Genomic DNA, 26,326 nt, shown 5'->3' with positions numbered 1-26,326 from the left:
ATTAATTACATGTATGGAAAAATATTTTAAAAAATTAGTAATGAGAGCTTTAGTCTGAGTCACGCATTGATGTTGAGCATGTCATAATGCTCTTTGGCCTCAACTGGTAGTGGATTTTACTGACTACTGTCATTGCTGTCCATAATGTTGGTGTGAGATTGGTGTGAAGATTGGCTGCTCAATTTTGAGTGTGGAAATTTTTGGAGTAGACATTATTGAGGGGAGATCAATTGTGATTAAAAGAAGACAATGAAATGTCATTATCCTGGAGGTAATCCATTGTATATGAGAGTTTATTTACCCTAAAATATAACCCAATTTTGATAGGATGTAACTAAAGATAAATTTTCTCAGGTAATCTGATCTGTTAGTTTGAAGTGTTTGCCTCATAATTTTACCTGTGAATATTAGCCTGTTAATTTCAAGATTCATACATATGCATGCCACATAAGATAAGATATGAAACTGGTCGAGAACTTACAACATTTTCCATTGATGATAAACATTTTGAATTGAAGGCTGGAAATGTCATTGGCGCCTTTCCCTCTCCATCATTTTAACTTCACCAAGTCAGCCAAAATTCTGGGCAGTCAGATCTGTTTAAAATCAGAAGACAGCTGGTGACCAATGCTTGAATTAATTTCATGTACTCAATTAGCAAACTTTTGTTGAAAATAACATAACAAAATTTGCCTGCTGATTCCTCGTTTCTTCATTTGGCACACACCACATCTTTACCTTGGCAGAATATTCTTCTAATTATATGATGGGCAATTATCCTCGGTGGAAAACTCAATATATTATGGGATAATTTCCAGCATCATTGAATTAATTAATTAGTTATTGTATATCCAACTTGTTCCACCTTTAGAATTAGCAGTCTTATTCCATCATCAGAAACAATTGTTCCTTGATTTTGCCACCAATTCAATTGTTGCTCATTCATTTTGCCAGCTCAGAGATGAAAGGTTTCAGTGAGACAACATAAAATACTTTATGGTGCACAATATGCAAAACTACAGAAAAAGTGTCTCTTCATTATTTTACTTTGACTTACCCAAATCTCAAAAGCATTGTTGGATGCCAAAATATTTATTGTCAGTGGTTAAGAGGTTTTTAACATGAGCTCTGAACCTATGTCGATTTGGTCGAGTCACGTTAAATTGGAATTCAAAAGACAAGTTTAGAGAGACTGCTAGGCTGGGAAAGAGCTTCTTCGAGCAGGCTGTGAGGTTGATGAGCTGTATCCTGAAAATGAGTAAATTATCCTGAAATATTTATATATATTTGTTTAAAATTATATCTTTATGCATGTACGTGATTAATATGTGCTGTGTATTATGTGTGTATGTGTGTGCACCATGTTCTGGAGAAATGTCTGGTTGTATATGTACAGTCAGCTGATAATGAACTTGAACTTGATTTTTAATGTGTGCATGAGGTGAGGACCCCTCTTTTAATCTGAGTGATGCAAATCTAAATGGACCAGAACAAAGAATGCAAATAGATAAATCATTCAAAATGGTAGCACCAGCTGGAATGGCCTTCAAGAATGAAAAGTAGCATGGTTGATTTCTGGAAAAGTAAATATAAAAGCAGTGAGATCATTTAAAATTTATAAGAAATCTTACATGACCACACATGTGCAGTCTAATCCTCATACTACAAAAGATTGGAGCACAAGAAAAGAAAATAAAGGGAATGAAGGAATGAATCGAGATTCAGCAGGTTTTTCAGGAAAAAAAAGTGAAAAGAATACTTGGCTGATCTCTTAAAAATTCTGAACACGTTGATAAGGATGGCACAAAGAAACCATCACCAGCAGAAATAATGTAGAACAAAGGAACATATATAAAATAGTCTCTAACAGATCAAATAAAGAATTTATGGGGAATTTGTTTACACAGGAAGTGATATGACTGGAACTTTTATCCATATGAAGTGGTTGAATCAGAAATAAGTGATGCATTTAAATGTAGGATTAATGTATACATAAGGAAAGAAACTGGAAAAAAGAGGGAGCTTGGGAAGGAATGATTAGTTAGCAGTACGAGCAGAGTCTAACAAGATCATATGAAATGTTTCAATACTGCAGATAGTCTAAATTTGTGCTATCCCACATATGTGACTTTACATTCTTCTCTTCCCCTTTAGAGTCATGGACTCATACAGTACAGAACTGATCCTTTAACCCATCTAATTCATTCTGACCAATTTGGCATTTTTTTTATGGACCATGGACTGATATTTTGGAATATGGACTGTCATTATAAAGAATGGATTTCTACTTAGAACTATGTAACTTTGTGGTACAGCTCAGTGCAGAATTGCCAAGGTCAAGCTGGGCAGAGAGAGAGAGAGAGAGAGAGAGGAAGGGAGGAGACATTGAGATAAGAGAGAGAGAAATGTATTAATTCCTAGGAACTTTGGAGAATGAGGGACAATCCATCTGTGAATCAGAGAGTTCAGGTTGGAGCAGCCAAGAACAGTTTTCGCTAACCCCTTTCTCAGGAGAAGGACTGAATTTGAGTGTGACTAAAAGGTCACTTTGAATCTTCTTATGAGAAAGATTTTGGAGAGCTATGTAAAAGGCACATGCCTCATAAGTGAGGTGGTTAAAAACGACACTGTGAACCAGGTGAAGTCATCTGTAGAAGGCTGCAAAGGATTAGTACATTCACTCCAACTCAACATCAGTCTTTTCTCTCTCTCTCCAATGTTCAATTTGACATCCTTTGTTATCAGTTAAAGAACTGAACACAGATATTGAACTTTGAGATTGAATTTATGGACTGTGTTTCTGGAATGACTTACTTGACTGACCTGGAGTTTTGGGGATTTTTTTCTTTTTTGAGTATTGGGCACAGACTCTAATGATCTGGGTTTTTCATATACACACTGTTTATAAATGGTATATGTATATTTGCTATACATACTTATAGTGGGGTTAATTGTGTTAAGACATTATATTGTTAATAGTCATTTGTAAATATAGAGTTAAAATTTAACCCTTTTGAATTGTTCCTTCTGTTGTTGCTGGTTTGAGGTGTTACAGTATTCTGGGCTCATCCCATCTGCCTGCAAATGGTCCGTTTCAAGACCTTCTTATCCATAAATCTGTCCAAATGCCTTTTGAGCACTGTTGTTCTTTTTCTCATTCATTTTCCAATTCCTAGTGCACCTACTATAATGGTCAATCCCTAAATATGTTTTTTTTTACAGTCAACTGATCCTTCCAGCCAGAAAAAAATAGCATGATGCAAATGTATAAAAATGACTTGGGGTAGGAATAGACACTGGCTTAAACTTCCTCCCTTATGGGCAATGTCATGAACATCAAGCTCATTCTTCTTCTTCTCCTTAATCCTCCCAATGGATTTGAAAAACCTTTAACGAAACCCTTAAGCAATTTTTAAAAAATGCAGATAGTGTAAAGCTGAAACTTTAAAAATATTGCTTGAAGCACTCAGCTGGTCAGGCAGAAAGAGAAATTCAGTTAATGTTTCAGATCAATGTTCCATTATTTCCTCCTTTGCATTAGATCCATGGTTCCCCATCATTTCAGAAATGTTTCTTCTCTTCTTCCATGCAGACCCATGCAAAGTATTTGTTAATTCCAATGCCATTTCTTTTATAAATTCCCTTTTCTTTGTCTGTAAAGATCCTATATTTTTCTTTGCAAGTTTTTTCCATTTCTCTTAAACTTAACAAAACTTTTACCATCTTCAGTAAGTTTCACACAAGTTTACTTGCATTGTCAACTTCCCTATAATTAATTAAGCACTTGGTCACCCTTCCCTGAATTCTGAAATACTCCCAGTCCTCAAGTTTACTGCGTTTTTTGGCAATGTTATATGGCCTTTCATTTGATTTATTACAGACTTTAATTTGTCTGTATTACCTTGCTTGGTCTATTTTTTATGTTGCACTTTACTGCCTTGACCAAAAGTACAATTGTTGCAAAAATGTTCTCTCCATTGCTTTTCTTTACGACTGTCATCCCTATTAATGTAGCATAATGAAGGGTTACAGCACACAGGGTCGTCAATTTGCCAAGCCTGTGCTGAGCTTCAACAACCCATTTACATTAATCTGATTTTTTAATTTCTCCCTACATCATCATTAATATTCTCAAGGTGGGGCATACACCCCACCAGTGTGGAGTGGGAATATTTAGGTGGGGCATGGGGCTTAAGTATATTTTAGTGGAGCATAGGAATATTTTGGGAAATAATTAAAAAGTTGGTTTGATAAAATAATCTCGTTATGTTGGTGTGAAAGATGTGTATTGGCAACACTGTCAGTTCAACACAATTGTGGTAACTTCCAAGTAAAATCACCTTGTTTTTTTTATTTTTGGAATATGTTTTTTCTCTTCTGATGTTTCTCTTATTTTTAAATGTTGTTATCCTTGGTTAAAACTATCATCATATTTTTTTCTGACTGGTCTTATTATCAACCATTCCAAATTATATCAACAAGAAATTTCAGTCAATTCTATTGGTTGAATAAGTGTGAGGTAACTAATGCTGCTACAACCACATTGTTGTCCATTTGAAAATGTTTGTTACTGACTTCAGTGATATATTTTGTGATTTTAAGCCAATGGATTTTCCTTCTTAGTTAACTCAGCCGTTGCTGGTCGACTTATCTGAAGTCCCAGTGCAATACCAAGAGGAGTTTTCTGAGATGCAACATGATGAATCTGTGAAAACTCTGTTCAAAGTGAAAGGAACCATGATGTGGCTGTCTAACGAGATTGAAAAGAAATACCCAAACTCGATTACTTCAGCAAGGGAACTATTGATATATTTTCCATCATCTTATTTAGTAGAATGTGGATCCAGTGCTATAAGTGATTTGCTCCAAGCTAAGAGAAACCGACTAGAAATTACAAAACGTGGAGATTTGAAGTTTAAACTAACAAAATCAGTCCCCCGGCTCAAATAAAATCTGCAGCCAGAGTCAGGAGCAAGGTTCCCACTGAAGTGACAACAGTTGTTGAATGTGTCTTTGAGATGGATGAAGTAGTTGAATATGAAATATGTGTTCCTGTGTATTTCCGACCTTAATTGCATTGAAGTACACTTGCAGTAAATGATTTAATTAAAACTTGGTTTGAATATATAACTTTTTTCCTCTAATGGTGGGGCATAAGATTTTTTTGAAAAATTAAAGTATGGCCTAGGACAAAAAGGGGTTGAGAACCATTGCTCTAGATCTTACCATTCATCAACAGTGATAATTTACAATGACCAAATAATCTATTCATTTTCACAGTTTTGGCCTGTGGGAGAAAACAGGTGGACCTGTGGAAAACCAATGCAGTTGAAGGAAGAACATACAAACTTCACACAGTTAGCAGCAAGGTCAAGATTGAACCCATTCTGTCATATCTTCACCGTTTCATTAATTTAAATTGAAAACTCTGGTTGCAAGTTGAACTCAATCATTTTAAACTTCACGTAAAGTTTAAAAAGAACACTCTTTCCTCAGGACCCCTTTACAACTTCATTATTATTGCATCTAATGTTATTAATAGCATTTTTTTTTCAATGAGGATTTCAAAAATCCTTGGATCATTTAATCTATTTATGCCACTCATTAAACTCACATTTTAGTGGCTTGCTTGGGAATCTGGTGTTGGTTGTACAAAGAGTTGATCCAGTTGATTATCTTTTAATGTTAGGAAAGTTAGTCTGAAATAGTTCTGTGACATTGGTATCTTTATCCTCCCAGTGCATTTGGAAAATTTTGTTGATTGTCAGTGAAGACATTAAAAACAAACTGAAATCACCAGAAACCCAGGAACCTGAAGTAAGAACAGATGATGCTGGAAGTGTTCAGCAGGTCAGGAATATATATGTGGTGAGGAAACAGTCTGCATTTCAGGCCAAAGAACCAGCATCAGTTTCCAGTCCTGATGAAGTGTCTTTAATCTGAAATGTTGTCATTGATTTTCTTTCTATACATGCAGCCTAAATATTTCCAGCATGATCTGATTTTATTTGAAGCCTTTAACAAGTGTAATAATTCAGCTGCTGGATTTCAAAATTCTCATGCTTTATAAGCTGACCATTCATGGTAAGCTGTTCTTACCATTGATGGCATTGAATGTGTTTTACCAAGATCCAGATCAAGATTTTACCATATCAAAATTTCTTTATTGTCATTTTGTAGCTTTTGCAGTGATAGGAGTTGGTGTAAAAGGAGAGAGGGACATTTTAAGAAAATGCCTGCAAAAGGCGACTGTGGTTAACTAACCAATTATAGCCAATAAAAGGAAGGGAGGCTTCAGTAGTCAGAAGCAGGGCTATAGGAAGGATCAATTACCTGACTGAAGCACTGTGGTTCAAGGAATCAATCAAGGGGCTGGGGGGAGGGGGAGGGGGCAGAGAAGAGAAATGTAATCATAACAGGGGATAGTATAATCAGGAAATCGGCACTATTCTCTGTAGTGACGATCGAGAGACTCCAAGCCTATGTTGTCTGCCCTAGTACCTGAGTTTGAGACATCTCCTCTGAGCTGCAGTGGAATTTGGAGAGGGAAAGGAAAGATCCAGTTTTCATGGTCCATCTGCTTACCAATGATACATGTAGAACTGAGAAAAAAAAGTTCTTTTGAAGGAATTTGAGCAGCTAGGGACCATAAAGGTAATAATCTTTGGATTGCTACCTGAGCCATGTGCAAACTGGCACAGGATTATTAATATTAGGGAGTTAAATACATGATTCAAAGTCTGGTGAAAGGAAAGTTGGCACCAGTATTGAGGAAGGGGGGAGCTCTTTCAAAGGGACAGGCTCCATCTGAACCATTATAGGACCAGGGTCCTGGCAAAGCACATAACTTGGGCTGTGGGTAGGGCTATAAACTAAACAGAAGGGGGAATAGGTTAAACAGATTGTAAATATATGGATAAAGTTAAAGTGAAGGAGAGTGCAGGAGAGGTTATTGAAGTCTTCAGAACAAAAGGTTGGATAGAAAAATTAGAAAAGAATTTAAAAAAAGAACTCTGGGATCTCAAAGGCAAATGTGAGAAGGGTGTTAAGCGTGGGACTGAGGGTGTCATGTTTAAATGCATGAAGTAATTGAAACAATGTTGAGCTAAAACGGAGATGGAAATTGTCATTTACTATGTTGTGGGCATAATGGATTTGTGGCTGATGAGGATCTCAGCTGGGAGCTCAACATCCAAGGATACATTTTATTTTTTTTTATATTTTGTTTTAAAAAACTCAAGCAAGTATATACAAACAATATAAGACATTTTTATCACAAAATATAATATCCATATATATATATATATATATATATATATAAATGATAAAAATAAAGTATTTTCCCGCTTCCCCAGATATTAAATAAACTGTAAAAAGCAAAGGAAAAAAAAAAAAAAATTAAAACATGTCGTCTGTGCCACAACCTTAATTCAGACTCTTCTTTATTTATCTGTCAGGACAGTTTGTATCTTAATTTTTTACCTATGTGCCTCACGTATGGCTGCCACTCTCCAATGAACATGTCATACTTCTTTCTCAGGTTATAAGTAATTTTCTCCAGGGGAATGCAACTCTGCATTTCCATACTTCATCATATAATACTCAGTTGAGAGTTGAACTTCCAAGCAACCGCTATATACTTCCTGGCTATCGACAAAGTGATCTTCACAAATTGAATTTGGTGTTTGGATAATCTAAACTGTACTTCACTAATATCTTCCAGAAGGAACAAGGATACTTTTTCATTCAAAAATACAAGTAGGTGAGTATAGGGATGGGTGCCTCTGTTTGTTATAATATGAGATCAAATCCTTAGCAAGAAGGTACAAAAGATCAGAGGATGTGGGTAGAGTTGAGAAACTGCAAGAGTAAAAAGACCCTGCTGGGGTTACTTGCAGGCCTCCAAATTGCAGACAGGATATAGGATGCAAATTATAACAGGAGTTAGAGGAGACATATATAAAAGCAATGTTATAGTGGTCAATTTGAAGGTAAACTGGGAAAATTAGGTTTGCACTGGATCTCAGGAGAAGAAATTTGTTGGATTTTTATGAGATGGCTTTTTAGAACAACTTTTGATTGAGCTAAGAGAGGAAAAGGCCATTCTGGAATTGATGCTGACCAATGAACCAATTTGATGAGGGAGCTTCAAGTAAAGAGGGAGAAGCTAAAATTGGATGTGTCAGTGTTACAGTTGAGTAAAGATAACTATGGAGGCCAGAAAGAGGAGCTGGGCAAAGATGATTGGAAGGGGACACTAACAGGGAAGACAGTAGACACACTGTAGCAGGAATTTCTGGGGCTAATTTAAAAGACACAGGATCATTTTGTCCCATCAAAGAAGAAGCATTTTAAAGGAAGATTGAGGCAACGATGACTAACAAAGGAAGTGAATGACATCATAAAAGCAAAAAATAAGGCATAGAGTATTGCAAACATTAGCTGGAAGCTGGAGGGTTGGATAGGTTTCATAAATCAACAGAAGGCAATAAAAAAAGCCATAAGAGAGAAAAGATGAAACATGAAATTAAACTAGACAATAACACAATGGAGCACACCAAATTTTATTTCAGATATAAAATGAGTAAAAGAGAAGCCAAAATGGAGATTGGAAATCATTGGGAAATGATGCTGGAGAAGTAGTACTTTAGAAATAGCGAATGAACTGAATTAGTATTTTGCATCAATGTTCAATGTGGAAGACACCAGTGACATGCCAGGTCACTATTACTATGGGGAAGGTGCTTGGGAAGTTCAAGGGGCTGAAGGTGGATAAGTCACCTGGGCAGGACAGACTACACCCAGGGAAAGAGATAGCTGACAAGATTGTGAGTACATTAGTGCCAATCTTTCAGGAACCACTAGTCAGGAATAGTTCCAGAGGACTAGAAAATTGCAAATGTCATTCCAATGCTTAAGAAGGAGAGAGGCAAAAGATAGTAAACTCTAAGCTGGTTCGCATAACTCCAGTAGTTGGCTAGATTCTAGCATGCATTATGAAGGAATTAGTTTATAGAATAGTTGACAGCACAAAATAAAATAGACTAAATTCAATATGGATTCATTCAGGGGAGGTCTTGATTAGCAAATCTGTTGGAGTTATTTGAGGAAGTACTGATTAGGGCAGATAAAGGAGCATTCCCGGACGTTGTGTACTTGGATTTTCAGAAGCCTTTTGGTAAGGTGCTGCACATGAGGGTTGTTAAACAAGAGGGCACCCCATGGTGTTATGGGAAAAGTACAAGCGGAAGGCAGAGTAGGCATAAAGGTGGCCTTTTCTGGCTGGGGATGAGTGGTATTTCACAGTGTTCAGTGTTGGGTCCACTGCTTTTCACAAGTTTGCAGATGATATGAAAGGAGGTGCAAGGGTGGGTCATGTTGAGGAAGCAAGGAATCTGCAGAGAGTCTTGGACAGGTTGGGAGAATGCACAAAGAAGTGCCAGATGGAATTGTAGAGATATTTATGGTGTGAAACAAGTATGTCTGCAGATGTTTTGATTGTATTAAAAACACACAAAATTTCTGGAGGAACTCAGATGTCTTTTACAGTGTCTATTGGAGGTAAAGATATATGACCGGCATTTTGAGCCTGAGCTCTTCTTCAAGGAATAATCAAAGAGCAGGAAGACATACAAATAAAGACTGAAGACTGGCCAGCAGAGGATGGTCTTCAACATTGGTAGGAGGAATAGAGAAGTTGACTATTTTCTAAACAGGAAGATAATTCAGAAAGTGGAGATTCAAAGGGAGCTGTCAGTCCTAGTGCAGGATTCTATAAAGTTTTATTTCAGAATCAGTATCAGGATTTATTGCCATAAACAAGTCATGAAATGTGGTGATTTTTGGCAGCATCAGAGTGTAAACGTCCATATTATAACCATCCTACAAACATTACTATAAAAAAAATTATAACAATAATAGTGAATGAAAAGTAAGGTGTCTTTGGTTCTTGATGATTCAGGAATCTGATGGCAACGGGGAAGAAGCTGTCCTTGTGCCGCTGAGTGCTCATCTTTAGGCTCCTGTAACTTTTCCTCAATGGCTGCAGAGTGAAGAGGCCATGGCCTGGGTAGTGGGGGTCTTTGAGCAGAGAGGCTGCTTTTTTAAGACTCCTCCTCATATAGATGTTTTCGATGGAGTGAAACTCTGATTCCTGTGTTGTCGCAGCCCGAGTTAACAACCCCCTGGAGTTAATCCTTGTCCTGAGAGTTGGTGCCTCCATACCAGGCAGAATGCTCTCCACGGTACACCTGTAGAAGTTTACAAGAGTCTTCTGTGACACACCGAATCTCCTCAGACACCTCACAAAGTATAGCCACTGGCGAGTGTTCTTTGTGATTACATCAATGTGGAGATGTAAGATCCTTGGAGATGTTGGCACCCAGGAATTTGAAGTTCTTGACCCTCTCAACTACTGAGCCCTCAATGAGGACTGACTTCTCCTGAAGTCCACAATCATCTCCTCGGTTTTGCTGACATTGAGGGCCAGGTTGTTGTCATTACACCATTCAACTAGCTGATCTATCTCCCTCCTGTAGATGGCATTGGAATTGTGTCTGGCCAAAGTCATAGGTGTATAATGAGTAGAGTGGGATAAGCACACATCCTTGCAGTATAGCTGTGCTGGTGATCAGTGAGGAGGAAGCTTTGTTTCCAATTCTTATTGACTGACCATGGTCTTCATTGAGAAAGTCAAGCATTGAGTTGCAGAAGTGGGTACAATGGCTTAGATTTTGTAGCTTCTTGGCCAGCACTGAGGGAATAAAGGTATTGACGCTGTAGTTAATATGAACAGCCATATATATGAATTGTTGTTTTCGAGGTGATCCAGAGCTGAGTGGGGAGCCAGTGATATTGCATCTGCTGTGGAGCAATTGTGATGATAGGTGAATTGCAGTGGGTCTAGGTCTTTGTTTAGGTACATGTTAATTCTGGCCATGACCAGGCTCTCAATGAATTTCATCACAGTAGAAGTTAGTGCTACTGGCTGGTAAGCCCACACTACTCTTCTTGGGTACTGGGATGATTGTTGCCCTTTTGAAGCTGGTGAGGACCTCTGACTGCCCAATGAGAGGTTCTACACGTCTGTGAGCATTCCAGTTAGTTGGTTGGTGCAGATTTTCAGTATCTTGCCACGTATGCCGTCAGGGCCTGATGCCTTGCGAGGAATCACCCTCTTGAATGATGTTCTGATGTCACCCTTAGAGACAGTTATCACAGGGTCCTCAGCCTTTTCAGGGATTCTAGTTGACATTGTTTAGTTGTTCTTCTCAAAGCAGGCATGGAAAGTGTTCAGCTGATTGGGTAGTGAAGCATTGCAACCATCTATCATGCTCACCTTTGCCTTGTAGCTGTAATGGCCTGCATTCTCTGCCATAGCTAGCATGTATTGGTCTCTGTCACTAGCTTCCTCTGGAATTGGCACTTTGCTTCAGAGTTGGCCTTCCACAGTTGTTCGTGGACTTATTGTAAAGATCTCGATCCCTGGCCTTAAACACCCTTGTCTTGCCCTCAACATGTTGCAGATTCTCTGATTCATCTTGGTTAGGCCAGTAAGGCAGGCATGTGCAATGCATTTGATTCATTTTGAGATGACTCAAATATAAAAGCAAGGATGTAATGCTGAAGCTTTACATGGCATATTATGACCATTTTTGAGTTTCTTATCTCAAGAAGGACGACACTGGGGAGGGACCAGAGGAGGTTTACAAACATAATCCCAGGGATGAGAAGGTTCACACTGACATTCATTTGAAGTACTCATTGGAGTTTAGAAAGATAAGGTGGGATCTCATCAAAATTTCCAGAATATTGAAAGGGATCAATAGAGATAGTGTGGATGTTTCCAGTTCTAGGATAATCAAGGACCAAAGGGCTCAGCCTCAGAATAAAGGATGTCCCTTTAAAACAGAGATGAGAAGAAGTTTCTTTTTCTGCAGACAGCTGTGGAGACCAAATCAGTGTTTGATAGGTTATTGATTAGTAAAAGTGTTAAAGATTATGGGGCGAAAGCAGAAGAATGAGGTTGAAAGGAAAAATACATCAGCCATGATTTGAAGAGTGGAGCAGACCTGATAGCCTGCTTCTAAGTCTTATAGTCTAAATACACAAAATTTGTTTCCCTTTGTTTGCCCTGCAAAGACACACAAAAAAGTTCAGATTCACCATAAAAACAAAAAAGAAAATCTAACGACAGTAAAAGTACACAAACTAAGATGCCAGAAATCCAAACCATTTGACAATTGGGACATTTTGAAAGCACGCAAACTTTTAAAAAAAAATTTAGCAGGGTTTTGCATGCGCGCATGTAAAAGTGCCACAGATGCACAGTGGCAACAAGCAACCACACCTCTTGTCAAGTGTCAAATTTATTTTTATTTTAAGCTGATCTTTTAACAAATAGATCATGCTGTATTTATTAATGAATAAACTATCAAAATTTACCTGTTCATCTCTTCTTTTTTCCTCCTTAAATGTGAATTTTAAAGTACCGCCCGAGAATCTGGGAAATCCAAAAAATCTGGACCAACCCATTGCTCAAGTAGACTGCATTTCCGGACCTCTACTGTGTTTAGGTTTAGCAGTGGAAGAAATTGCACTGTTTATGTTATTTCTATAGTGCCTTTTAAATAATTTGTTATATTTTTATTTGATAAATTGCTTTAGCTGCTCTGCTGTATGAGTGTGAGGAATTAGCCACTGTTTAAACTTTTTAAATTGTCTGAAACCCATGTGAAATGATGGGCTTCGTCCTAGAGCGCTCAAAGGAAATTCAGTCGTAGATCATCAAATGTGTATAACTAGTCTATATATTAACACAAAACTATGATAGCAGATAATTAAAACATAAAGGAATCACATAAAGGAATGTGTGTGTGTGTGTGTGTGTGTGTGTGTGTGTGTGTGTGTGTGTGTGTGTGTGTGTGTGTGTGTGTGTGTGTGTGTGTGTGTGTGTGTGTGTGTGTGTGTGTGTGTGTGTGTGTGTGTGTGTGTGTATTTCTGTGAAGATTTGCCTAAATTAATAACATTTATTCTACAGATGTTAATGTTCATTTCACATTTTCCCATGTTAATATTTCATATGAGGGAAATTTTAAATTACACACAGGTGGCTACATCAAGTACCACATTCAGGCTCCAGTGGCAAGTCAGCTACTAATGAGATCCCATAGCCTCAGGCTGCTTTTTCCACATTCCTCATAGATGCAGGGATGATAAGAAAAGTCAGCGATTGGGGAAATTTAAACTGATGCATTCAGTTGGGAGAAGTCGCTTTTTAGGATTATGGGAGGGAGTCAGGTAGAGTTTCTTGCTGTGTAAAGCAAAATCCTTCTGCAATATCCTTTGCTCTTTCTTTTAAATCCTGATGTAGTAGTTAGAATTTGATAGCGTGGTCTTTGTTTTTTAACATATACTATATGTCCAATACTTTGCATCACAACTATTTGAAGCAATAGAGATGAAATGTTTTATGAAAATTGTGCTTTCAAATACCTTTTGCTGTTCTGATATTATGACATTGGTTATTATCTCCTTGTATTTGGGAACAATTCCTTCCTAAAATTCAAAATGATGAACCAAGTGATTTTTCTGAATTAATTGTTGTGCTTGAATTACATATTGTAGCCAATATTTCCAAACTCTTGGATTTTAATTGCAATTGGGAACTGTGAACCATTTCACTCATTGGTCAACCAAAAGCCAATATTATTTTGCATTCTGTTCTCATTTTAAAGGAGACATAGAATCATAGTGTTGTTGTAGATGCCTTTTATAAATCAGGTAAAAAAAAGCATTAAACATAATAATATTTGCAAATGTGTTATTGCCTGCCTTTCATAATTTCCAACATTCCTCCCAATATATTCAGATTAAAAACAAGAGTCATGAATAAAAAGGCAAGATACTCATCCTAATACAATAATAATAACTTTCATATAAATTCTGAATTGTTTTAGAAGCCATCTGCATTAATATGGCGACTTTACATAGAACCTCAAGCATTAGTTCTATTTTGTATTTTAGATCGTTTTATTAATCAGTTCAACTGCACAATGCTCGCTGATGATAAAATTATGCAGTGAAGACATTTTATTTTAGCACATCAACACAGTGGCTCATAAATGCTTTTTTTTCACTCATTTATACAATGGCTGATGTTCTTACCTAACTTATTTCAATTTGGCTATTGTTGCAACAGTTCAATGGCAAATTCCATTTTGTTGGCATTAGGTCACATAGAACATGAAAACACCTACTTCATTGATGTTCAACACCATCACAGCAGCCAAAACTATGATGAAACAAACAGATCTATTTCCATCCTTCTGCAGCTGGATCCTTGACTTCCTCACCAGTAGACCCCAGTCATGAAAATTGGCAAATTCATCTCCTCCTCTCTGACCATCAACACAGGGATGCTTCAAGACATTGTCTATTCCTTCTACATGTGACAAGATAGCCAAGCTTAGTTCCAATGAACTCAATAAATTCTCTGATGACACCACAGTTTTCGGCCAAATAACAGGAAATTATGAATCAGATTACAGGCTGGAGATCAGGAATCTGGTTGGGTGGTCCTAAAACAACAATCTTGCTCTGAACGTCAAAAAAATCAAGTAACTTGTGTCTGCATTGATTGGACAGAGATGAACATGGTTAGTACCTTCAAGTTCCTGGGAGGGCATATATTGGAAAACCTCTCCTGGAGCCAACCATGAAGAAGTCTGAGAGTATTTGGCATGTCAAATTTCTACAAATATAGTGGTTGCATCATGGCCTGGTTTGATAATTCAAGTGTCCATGAGTGCAGAAGGATATAGAAGGTAACAATCATAGCCTGATCTAACATAGGCTCCAACCTCCCAGCCATTAAAGATATGTATGTGAGGCACCTCAAGAAGGCAGCCAACATCATAAAGGACCCACATCACCTTAGTCACAACACCTTTCTGCTGCTACCTCTCGGAAGAAGTTACCTCGGCACAAAGCCTGAAGTCCAGCAACTCTAGGTACCAGAACAGATTCAATCTCCCCCGACTATACAATCATGAACAATTCTGAGACCACAGAAAGCCTTGTTGGCACTACCAAAACATCATTTTTTTCTCTTGCACCACTGTAATTGTGAATATTTATCATCTATCTTTTATATTTATTATCTCCTTCTGTTTGGTACTTTAATGTTTTCTAATGGAGTTGATGTTTTGCAAGTATTTGTTCTCTGAAAATGTGGGTCTAAACTGCTGTATGTCTCAATCATTTTATTCAAAGAAAAATTTTTGAACAAAGAAGTCACAGAAAGTTGCAAACAAATCTAACCCCATTTTTTACATGTAGTGTATGGAGTTTTACAGAAATTAAGAATGTTTTTGTTTGTATTTGCTTCTGACAAGTTATTGATGGTGGAACATCACCAAATATTGAACATTTATCCTGGAAAAGGTGTGGAAATATCTTTCTGCAATGCTGTAGATATTTCTTTGTTTTTCTGAGATGAGGTTTCCAGAGGATTGGGCCAATGAAAGAGAGAAACGCACATTTAATTCCATGTCAGATGAGTTATAACTTGGAGCCAAAATTACAAACAGTGTAAGTTGTTGCTCTTGTTCATGGCAGAAATGGTTATGGGCCTGGCTTGAAAGTACCGAGGGGAAATTCTTGTCAATAATGCACCCTGCAACAATTTTGCCTAGTGAAACTGGTGTACTACCAGCAACCTCTCACTTAATGACACCAGGATCAAGGAGCTGATTGAAAAGAAAACCAGAGATGTAGGATCCAGTGACAATTTGGGGATCAGAGGTGGAGAGGATGAGCAATTTAAATTCCTGGGCTATTATCTTGCGGGACCGTCTCTGTACCCATCAACTTAATAACACTGTGAAGAATGGACGTCAGCACCTCTACTTCCTCAGGAGCTTGTGGAGGGTTGATAAGCCATCAAAAACCTTGGCAAACCCACAGCTGTGCAGTGGAAAATATGCTGAGCTGCTATGTCACAGCCTGGTTTGAAGGCACCTATACCACTGAGTAAAAAGTACTGCACCAAGAATATCACAGGCAAAACTTTCATCACCATCGAGAACATCTACATGGAATATTGCCATTGGAGAGCAGCAACAATGATCAAGGATCCACACCACCTGGGACATGCTCTGTTCCTGCTGCTGTCATCAGGTGCTACAGGACTCCTACCTGCAGGTTCAGGAATAGATGTTGTCCCACAACCATCAGTTTCTTGAACAACAGATTCATTCAGAGCCTCATTTAAGGACTCGTATATTGCTCATTAATTACAGTACACTTCATAATCTTTGGGCCGAAGACACTTGTTTTTCCTTTATTTGCTCCTGCACTCCATAGTTTTAAAGTTGTTTTCTAACAATTCACATGTGATTAAAGTGCATAGTCCAGATTTTATTCATGGCTATTTGTATACATTTTGATTTGAACATGGAGAAATTGTAGCACTTTTTAAACATAGTCCCCTCGTTTCAGGGCACCATAATATTTGGAGCACAGCAATGGTATGAATATTAGTCATTTTCAGTACTTTGTTGCCTATCACTTGCATGCAATCACTGCTTGAAGTCTGTGTATAGACATCACCAGATTCTGAGTATCTTCTCTGTGAAGTCTATATTGCAGCCATCTTCAGCTCCTGCTTGTTTTGAGGGCGTGTCCCCTGAAGTATTCCCTTCAGCATATGGAAGGCATGTTCAATTGCATTTAGATCAAGTTACTGACTGGGCCATTCAAACATTTTCCAGTTTTTAGCTATTAAAAACTCCTTTGTTGCTTTACCAGTATGTTTGGGATCATTGTCTTGCTGTTGGATGAAGTTTGGAGACTTTTGTTCGAACTTGAATAGATGTTTCTATACACCTCAAAATCCATGTCACGACTGTCATCAACAGTGACATCATCATTTAAGGTGTGTGCACCAGTATCTGTGGCAGCCATACATGCCCAGGCCATAACACTCCTACCATCACGTTTCACACATGAGGTGGCAAGCTCTGGATCGTGGGCAGTTTCTTTATGCTGTAGCAGCCACTGATTGATCCAGTTTACACACAATTAAAGAATACACTCACTCGTTTCTTGCAGCACAAAATGGAGTTGAGTCTCTTTATTCACTTCAAGCACAACACTGCATTCTTCATCTCCCCAAACACCACCCAACCAAACACCTCTCCACCCCAAAGGTGATCCTAATGCTCTCAGTCTCTACTTGCATTGGAGATCCATTCCCCATAAGCAGCCTGTGTAACTAACCTGTGTATGCATGCTATTATTCCCGCCCATCACCTTGGATACGTCATTAGTGGTGAGCAGGTAAATTCCTGACGCAGGTAAATATGCGACAGCCACAGCCCAATGCCGCTATTCCACCACCCACCACCCACCCCCCCCCCCCACCAGTCTCTGAGCCCTATGCAATGAACCAACTGAATTGATCTGTCCCAGTACATGATGGTCTGGAGGGCTGAAAGGACCAGAGGGCAGGACAAAATTTCCAATGTTTCCAACAAATATGCCACCCACTGCCTTTACCATGTCCTCAACCCCCGACAATTCCAACCAGGTCGACGGAAGGAATCCTGTTGCATGTCTAAAGCCTGGACTTGAATTGTCAGAGCAACCATTTGTTGCTCCAACTCACCTTTGATTGTGAAGATGCTGGTGCTTCACAAGGTGCTATAAGCAGTTGCTGACCTAGGGGAGGGGGGGGATAGTCAATCCTTCTATCTTCGTTGCAAGATATTGTGGACATAACAAGATCAGCATGTTCCACCAAATGATCAAGGGTAGACGCTTGAAAAACACTCACCAAATATCCTCAAACTCAATGAGGTTAACATTGGAGGGACTTCTGCTTCCAAAATCCCCTTCAAACAGGACTGTTGCAGTTAGCCTGCACCATCTCAGCATCTGTGACAGTTGTTTATTGCTTAGTCAGACATCAGCTAGTAACTTGGCAACACGAGCCTCCCGAGATGGATGAGTATGCCACAGATTAGCAGCCTTAAGGATGTCGTATGGAAAATTATCATCTGGATCAAGAAAAAACATCCTCCAATTCATAGGAAATCCACTCTGGAAGATGAGGCACAAGTACACTGAATTTCGTCTTCTGACTTGTCACACTGAGGGCAGAGAAATATGCCTCAAGGATCGTGAACCACACTGGTGCATTATCAATAAAATAGGGGGAACCTCCAGCTTGACCTCACCGACTGGCTCCTGTAATGGGTTTATCCTCATCACTCTCCAGTTTAAATTAAAAAATGCTGTAAAGTCACGGGGTCACCACAAGCAGCAGCACTGATTTGCCAAATTTACACACAATTAAAGAATACACTCACTCGTTTCTTGCAGCACAAAATAGAGTTGACTCTCTTTATTCATTTCAGACATGACTCAATATTCTTAATCTCCCCAAAAACCCCCCCAACCAAATCCCCTCTGACTTTTCATTGGCTCTCTGCCACATGGGTGATCCTGATGCTTTCACTCTCCTCCTCCAGTGTCCAAGATCCATCTCACGGACACAGCCTGGCTATGTGGCTACAAGATTCAACCAATGTGTGTAGAAGTTTCTACATCCAAAGAATGGAACACCTTTGAATTCTCTACCCAGGACAGTTATGGAGGCTAAATCATTTAGAGATCTTAAAGTGAATATCAATAAATTCTTGAAAGGTGAGAGATTAGAGGACTGGGAATAAATCAGACATGAACATTTAAATGTCGTGGTTGCACTGAGGAGCCCAAAGACCTACCTGTGTACCTGATTTCTTGCTGGCATATTTTTCCACCTGTACTATTTTTCTAATGTTATTTACTCTCACTTCACCAGTTTTATTTTCAGCTGGAATCCTTGGATTGTGTTCTAATATACAAAGGATGGCAGATATTTCCATCAATCATAGACGGGCTCCAAGGGAAATATAAGATAACTTGGCTGAAGTTATTAGCCTTAAATTCCCTCAGACAGCCTGCTGCAGTGTTTAAACTACTGTCAAAAATTAAAGAGGAGCATTGATGGAATTAGGCCAGAAGGCTGCCTAACCTCAGCAGTGGCCTGGCTTTGGAGCATACTATATTTTCCAGTGCGCCCTCAGGCATAATCTTCTACTGGGAGATCAGCTCCAAGCTGCTCAGAGGAACTATCGCAGTCCCCAGTTTCATCAGCTGTCAAAATAATAGTTTGAAGTAATTGTTTATGAGCTGCCTTTGGAATTCATCAATATTCAAAAACTTTCAAGTGCAATTAAATGGCCTGTTTCCGCTCCGTAAATTGTTATATGGTTATATGGTTAAAAAGTAAAAGTATAATTCAAATTTAAACCTAATTTTAAAAATTATGAAATCGGTACTTTGGAAGGCTGGTCTTCAGCCTGGGCTTCAAAACACTGATGTTTAGGCCATTTAAATGGGTAATAATCACAAATCCAGGCAAAATCTGCTGGCGTTTCAATGGAAGATCATGGTCAAGGATTTAAATTCTTCAGGAGGTTTGTATTGGTCACTACTGGGAAATAAAAGAATGCATGACTACAGAGGTTATACAAACTTGCAGTAAAAATGGAATGATTCTCTTAGGGGTTTTAACTAAAAAAAACTGAGATAAACAAGCCTTGTGGTATTCCTGCCACTCAAAATGAAAAATGTTAAAAGTGCAGATGCTGGTAATCTGAAACAGAAGCATTAACCTGTTACTCTTTCCACAGATGCTGCATGACCTGCTGAGTTATTCCAGAATTTTCTATGTTTTTTCATTTTATGGAGTATTTAGTTGAGCAACCAGCCAAATAATGCATAAACATATATGCAGTAGTAAAGAAAAATCAAACAAGTTTAACATAATGTTTGTAAAGAAGAAATATTAACTCTCAATTGTTTAGATTAAAAACTTAATCCTATGTGATGTGTCGAAGCAAAATGGGCAATGCACCATCAGTAATCACAAAAGACTGAAGTTGTGACATCAACCTCATTGACTGATCAAGGCAGAGTAGAATGGGGAGAATGCAAAGGGCTATGGGTAGGATCATTCTCGGGAGGCGTGTCCAGCTGGCAGCAGCTAATCGTAGCATAAAAGTGGCTTACCACATAAACCCTCCCCCTTTTTAAGAAGAGTGTTGCGGGTGCGAAATATACATATTAAGTCTGTCAGGGGGGTCTCCTTTGCTGCAATGGATAATGTGGCAATGGTTGGGGCACTGCCGTAGTGTCCTGAGCAGCTTATGGCTTTGGCCTATCATTACCGATTAGAGTTTGTCAAGGTTGGGTGACAGGTGAGGGGGTAAGGGAATGTAGTGCTGATGCACCATGGGTGACAACAGTAGGCAGGGGTGGAGAGTGGTCAGCCGCAGGCTCAGGGACCCCTAGCAATGGGGGGGGGGGTGTCTTTTGGTAGTCAGTGGTGATTGGAGGGTGCTCAGTGGTACCAGATCCTGAAATCAGACCGTGTCTTCACACCCGTCAGGGAAGACAACGTTGGAATACTGAGGGTTAGTGTGGAGGAGGCAGACACTGTTGACTAGTGAGGCAGCCTTCTGGCCTAATTCCATCAATGCTTCTCTTTAATTTTTGACAGTAGTACAGAGGGCACCTGTTTAAACACTGCAGCAGGTTGTCTGAGGGAATTTAAGGCTAATAACCTCAGCCAAGTTATCTTATATTTCCCTTGGAGCCCTGTAATGGAGGATTTAGACCAGCTTATGCAAGAAGGGATGCAGTTGCATCAGACATAATCTAAATTCCACCATGGGGCCCAGGGATGCAGTTGAATAGAAAGACATAATTTAATTTACACCATGAGGCCCAAGATGCATATGAATTAGTAGGCACATCTAAATTCCACCATGAGGCCCAGAGATGCAGTTGCCTTTTGTTGGTTACAGACTGTCAGGAGACCGTGAAGATAATTAAATTGTTTACTCAATATAAGCCATGGTCTCACTGCTGAAGTGGTGACTCTCTGAGGGGTGGAAACGTCTCTCAGCAAGAAGAAGAACTACTAGAGTCCAGCTAACGTCCCGGTCGGGGAGGTGGAGAAGCTGCTTCCGGCGCCCCTACTACAAGTGTGCGGTCATTGCCTCGCTTTGGCAGTTGGGACCAGTCCAGGCATTGATAAGTATAATTGGGAAGGGCTTGCATATTGTAGTTTGAAATCAGCTTTTGAATTTGTAATAAACATTTGTATAAACTGAACTGCCCTTGGTGTGGGTGTCTATTTTCTTTCGGTAGCTCAAACACTGTGACCAATCTAAGATGAACAAAGTGAGAGGTACAAGTTTACCCAGGATAATTGGCGTAGTCGGCAGGATTGGTCTCATGATGTTTCGCCGAAAGAAAGAGATGAGCCCTGAGCAGTTCTTGATTCCAGGATGGACTTCCAAAGATGATGGGTTTGGCATGTTGGCCAATACCCTGTCTTTGTTGGGACCACCCATTAGTTGGGATGAGAGGTTAGATCTATCAAGTGCACCTCTGGGAGAGCGGGTTGCCACTCTCCTTCGAGAAAGTAAATTTCCTATTAAAAAGGGAACACTGACGGACGGTATTTGGCTGCTGGCCACAGCTTTACGCCGCGCCATTCAGAATTAGTTCAGTGAGAAGTAGAATCCCAGCGCAAGAGAGAGCAACTAGAGGAGGAGATAGAAGCCATGCGACAACGCTGTTCCATGATGAGCATGATTGTTCGCACCAGGCAGGACCGAGCAAAAGAATGGGAGGATAAGCATGTCCAAATGATCTGCTGTAATATTAAACTCCGGCAGCAGCTCTGTGCATATAAGGAAAAGTAAGGGGTAGAACCCGATCCACATCGTATTCATGCCATGATAAGGAATGGCATCGATCCTGATGTAATTGATGATTGGGACGGGAATATCTGGTATGATGACAATGGTAATAATGCAGATACCCCTCGGCATGTGCCTGATGTACTCCCCTCTCCACCCGCTGTTCATGCCCGCCCCGTAAGGCAGTGGACTTCCCAAACAGATGGAGAGGGAGAGGGGTGTGATATAGTGGTAGAGATTGAAAGCATAGATGTCCCAGCCTCCCAAGCGGACTCATGGGAAGGTACCCAAACGCCTGCTTATTCTCAATACCCCCCCTCTACGGGATGGCCTAGGCCTCGTCCCATCCACTGGGCAAAGGACCCTGTGGGCCAAAGTGGGAGCAGAGGTCAAGAGCAGTCAATGACACGTGACTTCTCTATAAAAGAACTGGCTGCCATTGGAGATCGATTTAGGCAAAAGGCAGAGAAACTCTGGCAGCCTGGCTCCTGCGTGTTTGGGAACAAGGAGGGGATAATGTATTTTTAACCCCTGAAGAATTGTCGGGATTAGGAACATTGACTACTGATATCAGGGTCACTGCTGAGCTGCGGGGTAGAGGAAGAGAGGTGGATTACTTATTCGCCACTCTAGGGGATGCCCTGCTACGAGTATACCCGTCACCAGTAAATTGGGATTTACATTTGCAGAACAATTGGAGAACCCCAGAGGAGGGTATAGCAGTAATTCATCAACAGGCTCTGGCCTCTGCCTTGTATGCAGGGCGTTTGAGGCTGTGGGGACATAGGGGGAGCCCTGATGAAGAGATATTCATGGCCGAAATGCATACCAGATTGGTTCGTTCCACCCATCCCACTTTACAGGGACTGATTCTGTCCATAACTAGTCCGCTAATTGGGCACCCTGTGTCTGAGGCGGTGCATGCCTTATCTGGGCTTCGAGAATTAGAGTTGGGAGGTAAAATCCACTTACGTACAGCCCAGGTTAAATCAGACAAGCAGGATGAAAAGAGAGGGCCTGCTGCTAATAACAGACCGACAAGAAAGGACCTTTTTCTAACCTTGTTAAAGTTAGGCGTACCTAAAAGTGATATTGATGGGAAACCTACCGCGGTCCTTCATGCCCTTTATAAGAGGAAGGCAGGGGAACATCATTCCCAGCTGTTGAGTCTTCCTGGCCCAAATGTGCCTTCTGCTCCCACTGCTGTTCCTATCGAGCCAGCTTCTCTTGCTCCAGTTATCCATGATGAGATACAACAAATGGTTAAAAAGGCTCTTATGGATAATAATGGCATGTGGGCCTGGAAGCCCCCGAACCCTACTAAAGCATGAGGGTGTGGGCAGGGCCCCCGTGTCTACTCCATTGAGATAAGGCAGATACATGGGGACCCACGGCCCTACATACCATTAACAGCAGTGATTCTGGGTAACCCTGACCTCTGGACTGGACCGACATTTCGAATAGAGGGGATAAGAGGAGCAATCACCCTGGCAAAGGAAATAAAAGTCCGTGCCGCAGTGGGTGATGACCCTTCCCCTATATGGTTACATGCCCTGGTGGCTGCCACTGACGAGTGTATGCTGGGTATCGTCAATATGTTGGCTGGTACGGCCCTTAATACTAGTCAAGGGGGATTTGCATTTGAAATTCGGACGATTACAAAAAGACTAGTGGTGGGTCGGGCTAAGTGGGATCCTGTGATGGTGCCTCCCTCCCCCCCCCCACCCCACCCCACCGAAACCTTTGTCTATGATTGATGGAAATATCTGCCATCCTTTGTGTATTAGAACACAATCCAAGATTCCAGCTGAAAATAAAACTGGGGAAGTGAGAGTAAATAACATGAGAAAAATAGTACAGGTGGAAAAATATACCAGCAAGAAATCAGGTACACAGGTAGGTCTTTAGGCTCCTCAGTGCAACTACGACATTTAAATGTTCATGTCTGATTTATTCCCAGTCCTCTAATCTCTCACCAGAGAGAGAGAGGTAAAATTCAAGAATTTATTGATATTCATTTTAAGATCTCCAAATGATTTAGCCTCCATAACTGTCCTGGGTAGAGAATTCAAAGGTGTTCCACTCTTTGGATGTAGAAACTTCTACACACATTGGTTGAATCTTGTAGCCACATAGCCAGGCTGTGTCCGTGAGTTGGATCTTGAACACTGGAGGAGGAGAGTGAAAGCATCAGGATCACCCATTGCCTGGCATCCTTCTTAAGCAGGAGCGGTCCTGAGGAGGTAAGCCAGGCAGGCAGTGTAGTCCCTGACACAGACTTCCTAGGGAAAGCAAATACCCATTCATGAGGTGTGTTACATTAAAGTGACAGGATGGAATGGAATGTGTCTCGGAGGACTTCTTGCCCCTGGGGGATGCAGAGGCCCCATGGCCTCAGTGCCAGGAGGATGGTTTTCGAGACTGTGGCATTCTCCCCTTCCACTTGCCAATTTCCTCTAGAGTTGTAGCTGGTGGTCCTGCTTGTGCCAATTCTCCTGGCCAGCATGTAGTGCCGCAGTTCATCACTCACGAATGAGGTACCCTGGTCACTTTGGATGAAGCCAGGGTTACCCAAAGAGCATGAAAATATTGTAGAGGGCCTTGATAACTGTGATTGTGGTCATTTTTTTTTATATATTTTTAAAAAAGAAAGAAAAAAAAAAGGAAAGAAACCCCCCTCCCTCTTTCAGCCAACTCTCCTAAGGAGAGCCATAAAGAAAAAAGAAAAATATAAAGTAAAGCATACATATTAAAATCTAGTCAATATAAATCAAAATGTAAATATTCTGAATATAACAACCACCTATTAATAAAAAAAACTATAGTTATCCATGAAACATATGTAAGTTTTTCCATTATTAAACAATATTTCATCTCATTATGACAAAAGTCTCAAATTTAATCATTTCAGGTAAAATCATATATCGACCAAACACATGTTTTACCAAAGATTGAACTTGATAAAAATATGCTTATGCTTAATCGGACTGTTTAAACCCCAAACATTAAAAGTAGCAAACTTCAACTTTGACATATCCACTAATATTACTAAAAACTAATAATATCAATATATAAAGACTCAGATCAACATAAATAGGCCCTCAATAGGAGAAAAAGAAACTACAAATTGAAGTCTAAATAAAGTGAAAATAAAAAAAGATAAAAAGAAAAAAAAAACAAAAAAAAAACTACCAAAAGGTAGTAATCCCTAAACAAAAGTTGGGTGTGGCTGATGACTAGTAGAACATAGAGCAAATTTCTCCCTCCCCAGCCAAACAAAGAATAACGACAAGATATCATAATGACATAAAAGAAAATTAAAATTAAAAAGTTCTTCTATTCATCCAAGAAATTCCAGACTCAGCGACCCCATTTCAAGGAAACTGACTCTTTCCATTCCCATTTCTCCCATTTCTGCCGTTTCTTCCATTTCCAGAACAACCAGATTTTTCTTTAGGAGACAATGGTGGGCTACGTTTTTGTCCTCTTACATCTGGCAACGAGTCAGCAAAGCTCATTGCTTCACGCTCATTCTCAAAAAAACAAGATTGAAAGTCTCCACAAAACACCTTCAACACTGCCGGATAGTGAAAAGTAGACTTTTAACCTTTACGCCACAAAACTTCTTTAACTGGATTAAATCAGGATAGAAAAAAACTCTACTATTCTGAATCATTAACGGAGCTTGCCATTGACTCGTGTTTTGGACTGCTAAATGAAGTATTGTTTCTCTTTCCAAATAATTCAAACATCGAATTATCACGGGTCTCGGCAGTTGACCAGGCAGAGGTCTTCTTCTTAAGGCTCTATGAGCTCTTTCCAATACCAGACCCCCAAAGAAAAATTCCTGCCCCAGTATTTGTGGAATCCATTCGGTAAAAAAACAAAGAGGATCTTGTTCTTCCATATCTTCTGGCAAACCAACAATCTTCATATTATTCCTTCTACTTTGATTCTCCAAATAATCTACTTTCCTCTCTAACTCCCTCTCACATTCTCGCAATCGGGATTCACATCGGGGGCACACGCACCTTCCTCCTGAGAACGAGTAATTCCAGCGATGTCCTTCTCCTGGTGAGTAGTAGTCATTTTTTCAGCTCCCACAGGTAATCTCTGTGGTTTAGGCTTGAAAGAAAGCAACCCTGAAGTTGTAGCAGACTGTTTATGCTCTCAATCTTTAACACTCCGAAAATGTAGTTTCACTGCCCGCCTGAGGTTTAATCTTTTTACCATTAATAGCCATAACAATTCCTTGATACTTTAAACTAAGTTTTAAAAAATTTAAACCTGAAAACAAAGAGTTAAAAGCAGGTTCTTAAAAGCCTGGCCAGAGAGGTCGAGATTACACGTCTAGACTCGACGCCATCTTGCCACGCCCCCGAGCATGGGATGTTGAAAGGAAAATTGGACGATTCTTTGATGATTGTAAGGAAGTAGACATTCCAATTGGAGGAGGGGAGGGTCCCCTTGAAATCAATGCTTATACGCTTGAAGGGGTGGGTAGCTAT

General features: G+C 39.8%; 2 long non-coding RNA genes across 4 annotated transcripts in view; one reads left to right on the top strand and one right to left on the bottom strand.

The window, feature by feature from the left end:
• Nucleotides 1-26,326, bottom strand: part of LOC138757188 (uncharacterized) — a 119,305-nt gene that overhangs the window by 35,962 nt on the left and 57,017 nt on the right. For both annotated transcript variants that reach the window (XR_011353409.1, XR_011353410.1), the window contains exon 2: nt 482-596. This is a non-coding gene — a long non-coding RNA (uncharacterized lncRNA). The remainder of the gene's footprint in view (nt 1-481; nt 597-26,326) is intronic.
• Nucleotides 110-16,613, top strand: LOC138757189 (uncharacterized). 2 transcript variants are annotated; one of them, XR_011353411.1, is made up of 3 exons: nt 110-271; nt 5,281-5,369; nt 14,233-16,613. It is a non-coding gene; the product is annotated as an uncharacterized lncRNA (long non-coding RNA). The 2 variants fall into 2 exon arrangements; XR_011353412.1 differs by lacking the exons at nt 5,281-5,369; nt 14,233-16,613 and adding an exon at nt 4,624-5,130.

The sequence above is a fragment of the Narcine bancroftii genome, chromosome 3, assembly GCF_036971445.1.
Source record: "Narcine bancroftii isolate sNarBan1 chromosome 3, sNarBan1.hap1, whole genome shotgun sequence".
Taxonomy (NCBI): domain Eukaryota; kingdom Metazoa; phylum Chordata; class Chondrichthyes; order Torpediniformes; family Narcinidae; genus Narcine; species Narcine bancroftii.
This window is presented reverse-complemented; position numbering and strand designations above follow the sequence as displayed.